Source organism: Tympanuchus pallidicinctus, unplaced genomic scaffold (genome assembly GCF_026119805.1).
Source record: "Tympanuchus pallidicinctus isolate F22 unplaced genomic scaffold, pur_lepc_1.0 scaffold50, whole genome shotgun sequence".
Classification (NCBI taxonomy): Eukaryota; Metazoa; Chordata; class Aves; order Galliformes; family Phasianidae; genus Tympanuchus; species Tympanuchus pallidicinctus.
In genome coordinates, this window is record NW_026294770.1 from 554,917 (window position 1) to 563,965 (window position 9,049).

The window sequence follows — 9,049 nt, forward strand, 5'->3', positions numbered from 1 at the left end:
ACCGGCGAGTGGCGGTGTTGAGCCTCGTGCCGTTGGCGTCGGCCGTCGATCAGCCTGTGCGGACCGCTCTGCAGGGTCTTCGTATCCTTAGGCGGATAATAGGAGGATGCGGGAGCTGAGGGGCGATGGGAGGGAGCGGAGCGTCCTGCCGTGCCTCCGGCAGCCCGGGGACTGCGTGCTGTGGGTGCCGGCACGAAACTCCTCCATCCGTCAGCACAGAAGACGCGGTTCTGGCTGCAGCGGCAGGAACTCGGCGCAGCCCTGCAGAGAGCGGTCCGGCAGCAGGAGAAGATGACGGCCGTGAGTGCCTCAGCGGTGTCTGCAGCCTGCGAGGAGCCGAGCGGGGCTGGGAAGAGGAAGGTGTGGGAGTCGTGGGGAGGGACGCAGAATGGCAGCGTCAGCGGCAGGCTCGGCTGCTTCTTCCTCCTCCACTCCTGACGCTGTGCGCTGGTTTCCTTTGAGAAGCACCCCAGAAGCCAGAGGCCATTGTCACACTGTGGGGTTCCACAGAACGCGCAGACGTGGGGTAAGTTGAGGTTGGACAAACTTCTATGCAAAGGGTTGTTAAGCACTGGAACAGGCTGCCCAGGGAGGTGGTTGAGTCACCATCCCTGGATGTGTTTAAAAACCACCTGGATGTGGTGCACGGGGCCACAATTTAGAGGAGGGAACAGCCTGGCAGGAGCAGTCGTTGGGAACAGCCCGGCAAAAAGGACCTGGGGGTCTTGACGGAAGAAAAGCTTAACATGAGCCAGCAGTGTGCTCTTACAGCTGGGAAAGCAAATGGGATCCTGGGCTCCATCAGCAGAGGGGTGGCAGCAGGGTCAGGGAAGTGATTGTCCCCCTCTGCTCTGCTCTCATGAGTCCCCATCTGCAGCACTGCCTCCAGGTCTGGAGCCCCCAGCACAAGAAAGAGCTGTTGGAGAGGGTCTGGAGGAGAGCCACAAAAATGATCAGGGGGCTGGAGCAGCTCCCCTACGAAGACAGGCTGAAGGTGCTGGGCTTGTTCAGCCTGGAGCAAAGAAGGCTGCACGGTGACCTCATTGCAGCCTTTCAGGACCTAAAAGGAGCCTGCAAACGGGAGGGGAGTCAACTCTGAAAGGGTAGATAACTGCAGGACAAGGGGAAATGGCTTTGAGTTGAGGGAGGGCTGATTGAGGTTGGAAGTCGGGGGGAAGTTCTTTACAGAGTGCGAAGACCAGAAGGAGTTGTGTTACTTTAGTTTGATGAGCTGCTGCATTTCACTGGACTATGATCACTGTGCACAAAGTCTGTGAAGAAGGAACTGCATTTCAATTTGTGCCACTTTTTCCCCCCCTCACTCTCTCACCCCGTACGTCACCACGTGGACATTATCTGCTAATTGTGCTTTCAACGGTGATTTTCTTTCCCTTATGATCCTAACGCAGTGAATTTCCCAGTGGTTGCTGAGATGAAGGTGATCATAAATGCAGGTTTTAGCGTTATCGCATCTAGGAATAGAAAACGCCCAATAGCTGATTGCGTTCTGATGCACAAAAGAAAGCATCGTTCCTTTTTAATAAAGCAAAAAACAAACTGCTTCTCCCCCTTCCAACCCCCCCCCCCAATAAAAAAAAAAGGGACAAATCCTCAAACATTTATGCTAAGTTGATATAGTGAGCAATGCAAAGTGGGCAAAGAGAACTTTATAATGTCTTTTTAATGTCTGTTTCCTTCCCAGATGGCCCCGAGACCTGCCATGTGCCTATGGGAATGGTGAGAGCGACTTCTGAGGCTGTGAGCGGTGGCTGATGAGAGAAGCTGAAGAGAGGAGCCTCCGAGTTGAACTGAGTGGTAAATCCAAGCCTTAGGGTTTATATGCTCTTTGTTCTAACAAACATGTCTGACCCTTCATTACTTTAAGGGACCGATGTTTTCATGTGGCACCAGACAAGGCTCTAGGACTTGCTATGCTTGCTTTGGTGCTTCTCTCAGCCAGCTTTTGCCTTTCTGCAGTAGCATAACATCCTAGGCAGGAACTTGCCAATAATCTTCTGGAGTCAAATGGCCTTAGTGCTTAGACCTGCTCACTGTGGTGAATATAAATTATTTATCATGAGGCTGCACTTCTGAATTTTCACTGTCCTCAGTGAAGCTTCTCAAGCTGTGGTTCCCATCCCACTGAGAAAGTCTGCCCTTTGTGTTGCAGTGTGGGAAGGTACATGCAGTGTCCATCTGTTCTGGAGCGTTGTCCTTCCTGCTGCTGTTTCAGTCAGTGCACTCTGGTAAGGCACTGAAGCTTGAGAAATGGACCTTGGAGGGGGTGGGCTGGGAGATGTGTGTCCGACACGAGTTTTTGCCCTGCTGTGTTTTACAGTAGAATATAAGTTCTGCATGTGAAGTATTTCAGTAATATCTTGTTTCTGTTGTTACTGACATTCTGTATGGCCACGGCTTGATGAGAAACCGTGGAAAAAAGCATCATCTACCAAGCTGAAGAGCCTGTTGTATGCTATTGCTCATGGCATATAATGTGTAACAGGGCTAAGGGTTGTAGAGAGCTCTCCCAGCCTGACTGTTCTTTTCAGTGAGGTTGCAGGCTGCGGGCCGAAGGCTGAGAGAAATAAGCACCTGCCTTGAATTTTCGTACAGACTTTTTCCCTGGAGGGCTGCCAGAACCAATTGGAGCGATTTCCTTTGGCCAACCGAAGCCGTGGAGTTCAGTAATGGCTGTGGAAGGTTTGTTTCTGTGTATGCGATTTGACATGTCGGCACATCCTCACTTCTCAACATGGCTTTTTACCTTTTGCTTTACAGATATGGAATGAAAGGGCATTTGATTGCAAATGGATCAAGGTGTGTCTGTTTTCCTTCTGAAAAGTGAAATGTGCTGCTGAAGTTCCCTTGTTACCACACGTGCTTTGCTTGTCTGCTTTTCTCCAGAGCAGAGACCTTCATCCTGTGCCTGCTTGGCTTCCTGACCTCTTGTGGTAGCTGCAGGCATGACGCACTAACAGGAGCACAGGATCAGATCCTGGGGTTTTGGGGTTTGTTATTATCTGAAGCTGGTAAATCAGTGTATGCTACATAGGAAGCTGCAGTTGAACTGCACAAATTCATCTTCTGACTGGCTGGCAAACAGCTGATTTTATAAGTCAGAGAACTGGAATTCCTTCAGATTCTCCAGTGACGTTCTGACGGATATGATGCCCTTAAATTATTGGTACACAGCTCCAGGTTTTTACTGTTTTTACTGCATGTTCTGATCTGCCTTTTGCACAAAGTAAGAGCTCTGTGTTTTAACATCATCAAGGTAATCTGTCTGTACGTTTGCTAAGGTCTCTCTCAGGTTGTTTGTGTTCAGTTATGAAGAATAGGTGTAAGGATTTTGTTATCTGGGGTATCTGTACAACTTCTTTCTGAGAATCCAGTCTGAAATGTGCTGCAGTCTTTTGATATGTTTACTGTCTTCTGTACGTTTTCTTGCCAAACTGTGATCTGGACGAAAGTTGCTGAGAAGTCATAGAGATGATCTTAAAACAGACTAGGAAACAGACTTTGTTTCCAGTGAAATAATTACTAATCTAAAAAAAGCCTTATTAAAGAAAGGGAAGGCACCACTATCTTAAGCACAATCATTTCAAAGCTGATAGCTTTGATGTGACTCCGTTTTGGATAAATAAAGAGAAGTGCGTGGTCTGAAATAACTGAAACAGAGCTCAGCAGAAAGCATCCGCATGCTTGTCAAAGGAAATTTGAGTTGGCTGTCTTGTCTCCTGCACATGTAAAGGTTTTACAGGCTTGCCACGTGACTTCCTGGCTCTCGTATGCTTATTTGGAGGTTGGTGCTGCTCCTGTTTTTTTCCTTTTACAAGCCCTCTGTGATAACACCAGCCCCGTTGGTTTAGCATTCCAGCAGCCCGATCTGTATGCAGAAATTATTATAGAACAGGTCCAAATCTGTAAATGCAGTATTGCTCTTATCTTGGCTTTTATATCATAAATCAATTCTTCCTGGTGAAGGGAGGCTTATCTTTCTGCTGGACTCATTTCCTCTGAGCCTGAGTTCTCTACGTTACTGCTGTCTTTCACTGAACTTAGGCAGAATTTTAATTTGAGGAAGCTACTGAGTTTAACTTTTTTTTTTTTTTAAAATGAGCCTGTTTATAGGAGAATTCAGGATCTCTCCTGAAGTGCACGTACTGTGCATTTATATGATGTGATAAATCTTAAGCCCTGGCTTGAGCCCTTTTTGCTCATCTGTGTACAGATGCACGATTTCAGGCCAGCCACTGTTTTCTGTAAGACTCCGTTATTAAACTGTATTTGCATGCTGCGGCTGTGAAGTTCAAGGTCCTGGCAACAGATTGCACTGAGGACCAGATCAGAAGACCTGGAAAATGGGGCCTTGTCGACTCCCTTGACTGCTTCTTAAAACAAGTCCTGGCAGATGGCTGCTCAGAGCTGTATTCTCTGCTTTATTGGTGTGCAGATAAAAGGCTGGTGATGTTTCTTACTGGTGCTTAAAAACAAACACTCCAAAGCCCACGGAAAGATCACCATCTCCAACCACAAAGCTACCAGAGGACCTGTAGAGCATAACAGCTTCTATAGCTACTGCTATTGGAGCACTTTGATCTGAAGGGCCTGCAAAGGTTAGTGTGCTTTCCATGGGTGTTTGTTTTATTGCTTTGTTTTATCCTTAAGTGGACATTTGATTCCTTTCAGTTTGAGAAAATAGAGTGAAGAACCTCTGTATTCTTATCCCACTTGAGACTCTCGTCTGTGTAAGCCAGCATTTCTTTGTGCATGGCAAAAGGGAAGTACTTTGTCATGCTGGCTTCTGAAAACGTGGCTTGGCAATTACTGTGCCAGCAGTCTTGTGCTGCCTGTGCTGCAGCTCTGCAGAGAGGTGGCACATATGGTGATGGCGAAGGCAAATGCCGTGATTTTCATTCTTTGTTCGTTACTGCATATGTGACAGCGTTCGAGAAAATGGCTTCGTGTCATCTGAACAGTTCTTCTGCTCCTTTCCTTTTCCAGACAATCGCTCAATCTGTCAGGCCTCCCCTGCCTCGTTTCCAACCTTCCCCTCAGCGAGCAGCTTTCTACCTCAGAGTCTTGTAAGTACACCTTCAGTACGTTTGGTTGCATTGACTTACATTTGGTGAAGTGAGTTGCACTGCTTCTTGTGCGTGCACGCAAATTACGACCAGATACCAGAATTCAGAACTGCTCGCCTCCAGTGCTGCAGGTTCTGTGCCTGACAGTCTCAAACATCCTGCTTTCCTTCTTACCGTACGACACAGTGGTACAACGAATTTGTAGGGTTAGTGCCTCCCAGTCAATGCGTGTATATTGAAGAAAAACTGGCTGGAGCAGAGATGCAGTTTGGTTTATCCTTGGGGTTTATTCCAAGGCTGCGTGCTCTGACATGCTGCTATGGTTTGAGTGTCGGAAGTGGTTGTGACCTTTCTGCTGGCATCAGTTCCTTCCCAGGGAATAACTGCAGCTGACTGCAGTGTTGGTTTTGCTGTTCCATCCCCACAAAAGATATTCTGAGAGTCTGTGTTTTTCTGTTCCTATAATTAGTATTACTGCAGTATTAGGATGGTGGCTCATTGAGGTACGTAGATTGCTCTGAAAGGAATGCCTCCTATTTATTTCCACGGAAATGACAACGGATACATAGGGCGAGTTCTCAGCTACAAAGCTGTTTCTCAACATGGTCACCACCATTAGTTATCCTTTTTTTTTTTTTTTTTTTTTTTTTTTTTTTTCCTCCAGTGTTGAGCAACAGCCTGTGTGCTGTGCTTGTTTAAAAAGGAATAATAATAATTAAAATAAATCCGTTTGGCTGGGTGGCTCATCTTGCATTGCTGCTGCCACTGCTGAAATGCACCATCACTGCTTCACTGCGCTCACCTCCACGTGTCGGGCTTCATAAACGTTCTGCAGGCATTGATGGATGTCAGTGGTGCGATGTTTTCAGTGTGCAGGAGTTCAGGGACACCCTGTGCTCCATGAGCGCTTCCGAGCCAGGTGCTGTGCTGTCATTCTGGCCCTGTACTGCCATCTCTTGCATGGCTGCAAAATGTAACTGAGTGCTGGCAGGAAGGTTCAGCCTCTGCTGTCATCCCACCAGCGTCCACCTGTGATGCTGTGGGCTGGCTTTTATAAGACAGGAGGCATTACTTTTGGATCAGCCCGTGTGCAGTTATGAAAAATTAAGGCTTATAATGGCTGGCTGAGTAAATTGGTGGCTGCTAATGAGATCCACAACTACGGGATAACAGTAGTTAGACACTGGCAGCTTTCAAGGTCAGTTTAAATTATGTGGCTGTGATGGGTGATTTTTTTATTTAATGTTGTGTTTCATTGCAGTATTTTCTGAAAACTCCTCAGGTGTGGCATTCCAAATCTGCAAACTCTGGTGTTCTTGAGCAACTCCATCCTGTAGAGGTGGATGGAATAGTTCTCATACTCAATTGTAAAAGTGCTGTTAATAACTGGTATTGCAAGAAGGAAGCCTTTTGTTTTATAATACGGAATTACAAAGTCAGAAGTAGAATCCTGCATGTGGAAGTATTGTAAGGATATTTTACTTGTCTCTTCTGAGAGGACCTTTGGGGTCTTTGGTGTGCATTCATAAAGTGCTGATTAGTCTGGTGATGCAGATTGTTTTGGAGGTCTCAAACACTGCAGCCTTTTAGCAGATACACGCTTTGAGAGTAGTGATTGACGTGGTTCCAGCGTGACAGTGCAGCACACGGCTGTCCTTTTCCATCTTCGGGCCCACCTTACTGCCTTTCCAACCTGTGCACTGAATTGCAATGACATATCAGTATCAGATCCCTTAGCACTGTGCTGAGCCTCACCTTACTCATACTCACCCACTGGACATTACTCAGCTTTAGCAATCGTGTTTCTGCTAAAGAAGGGCTTGCCGGATATCTGTAGTATTGATCCGGCCTGAAGGTGACAACCTTCCAACCTGCTGGTCTCTGCCCGTGTTCTCTGTCACAACATCGGATGTGTGTGCTCGCTGGATGCACTGGTAAGAAATGTTTTTGAGAAGAGAACCTCGTGCTTCCCAGAGCAGTAAGACTGTGAGGATTTGGGAGGCTCTTACAAACCTGATTCAAGTGTGCTTTCCCAGACGGCGTGCTGTTAAAGCAGCCCTTCTCAAAAGCAGAGCGTTGTGCCTGGCGTGACTTAAATCCCACCCACAAAGGAGCATTCCCTGCAGTCTCTGATCTCAGGCGCGTGTTTCCCCCACTGCTGGAACTGCTGGACTTTCATGCCTTCATTGTATGTGTTTGGCTCTCTTTATTAGCTCTGTTTGTCCTACTAGCTGTATGCAAACGTATCGGGAGGTAATGAAAAGATCTTTGAAAATAGCTTGGAGATATTAACCTGAGGCAAGAAGGTGAATTTTACTGCCTTAAATCAGGCTGCAGAGGATGTCCTTGAACTCAGAAGCTTGGGCTTTGTTGTAGTTTGATATTTACTGCTTGAACTTTCTTTAACTCTAGGACTGGAGGGGGAGCTTTTCTTCACACCTTGCTGTGTATGAAATCTACACTTGAACTGCACTCGAGACGGGCAGAAATGTAGCTGAGCAGAGCCTCCAGCTCAGCCCTTTCCTTCAAACGATGAAGATGGCTTTAATATTCGTAAGTCAGAAATCTTGTGTCAAGACTTAATTCTGGTATGGACACAGCCTCACTGTGGAAGACGTGGCAGGTGTGGTCTTTGAGTCACCACAGGTGTGGGACACGTGAAGTAATCTGGACGTGTTTCAATTTCTGTTTTTCCCTGTTTCTCTGATCATTTCTCTGTATTGCTGCATCTGGCAGGGATTGCTGTCCTGGCCCAGAACTCTGTTCCCTCGTGGGCTGCACTTGTTTTGCTGTCCCACCATTTGGGTTGCACAGGCCATCCATGGCCAGTGTTCCCATCCTCCTGGGCCTCACACACATGGCAGTTAGCAAGAAAGAGCAAAGTTGTTCATCCTTGTCCTAAAGTTATCAATCTGTTCATCCAACCTGTGCCTTGGTCACAGTGGCAATGTGCCGTTAGCAATGCCATCACTGCACTCAGGTCACAAGCTCTGACAGCAGGCACTGGGGGTAATTTCAGGTGAGGCCGTTCTTCACATCCAGGCACACGGATGGTATCTTTTTCCAAATGGACCGTGCTGGTAGGCAGGTAAATCCAATCGTGCAGGATCTGCAAAATAAAATTATACACTATGTACATAGTTCTCCAGAGCGGCGGTGATGTGAGGTGGATCTCCTTTTCTCACAACTGTTTTTAAAACTGGCGGTATCAAGAACTGTGCTGTTCTCTCATGGGTTTGAATTAAATCTTGGGTTTAATTAAATCTTGTTCACTGCTGTTGAATGGAATTTGATTCATCCTTGATAACCTGCATCCATTACACCTCTTGTGACGTGAGTTTTCTGCCTCCAAAACCCAAGGGAACCTTTTCCTTTCCCTGTTTTTGCCAGAAGCTCCAATTGGCACGTGCCCCATTTGCAGACACGTTTAACTCTGTTTCTGCTTTTTGCATGGGCCCTAAGCCTGAGGCCCTTTGAAGAGCCTTTGTTGCTAATTCAAAGGCAACCTGCTGTTTGTTTCCCCCTCCAACTCTTCCTTGTCACTTTGTATATAAACAACAGGGTTAAAATTTGTCCTACGTATGGAACGTGCTGTCTCCAAAAACCAAACAGCCCAATACACTGCTGTGCCTCGTTCTTATTACAGGGTACTGCCAAGTCTAAAACGTTGTGTTGAGTTTTGGGTAGTATTCCCCAATGCCCAAAATGCTTCTGAATTCCTAAAAATGTCACTTTTTGAATTTCAGTAGGATGAATTTCCCAGCCTTTCTGTTTCATCTGATCCACAACCAATTCCAGCATTTGTTGCACCCCTTCCTCGGTTTCCCTGAGTCAGGACGTCATCTACATAATGAACTGTTTGCATGTGAGGAGGCAGTTTGGTGTCATGCAGATGTTCAGCCACAGTTCTGTGGCAGATGGTTGGGCTGTGCAGCCGTCCCTGAGGCCATCTACAGACAGGATCT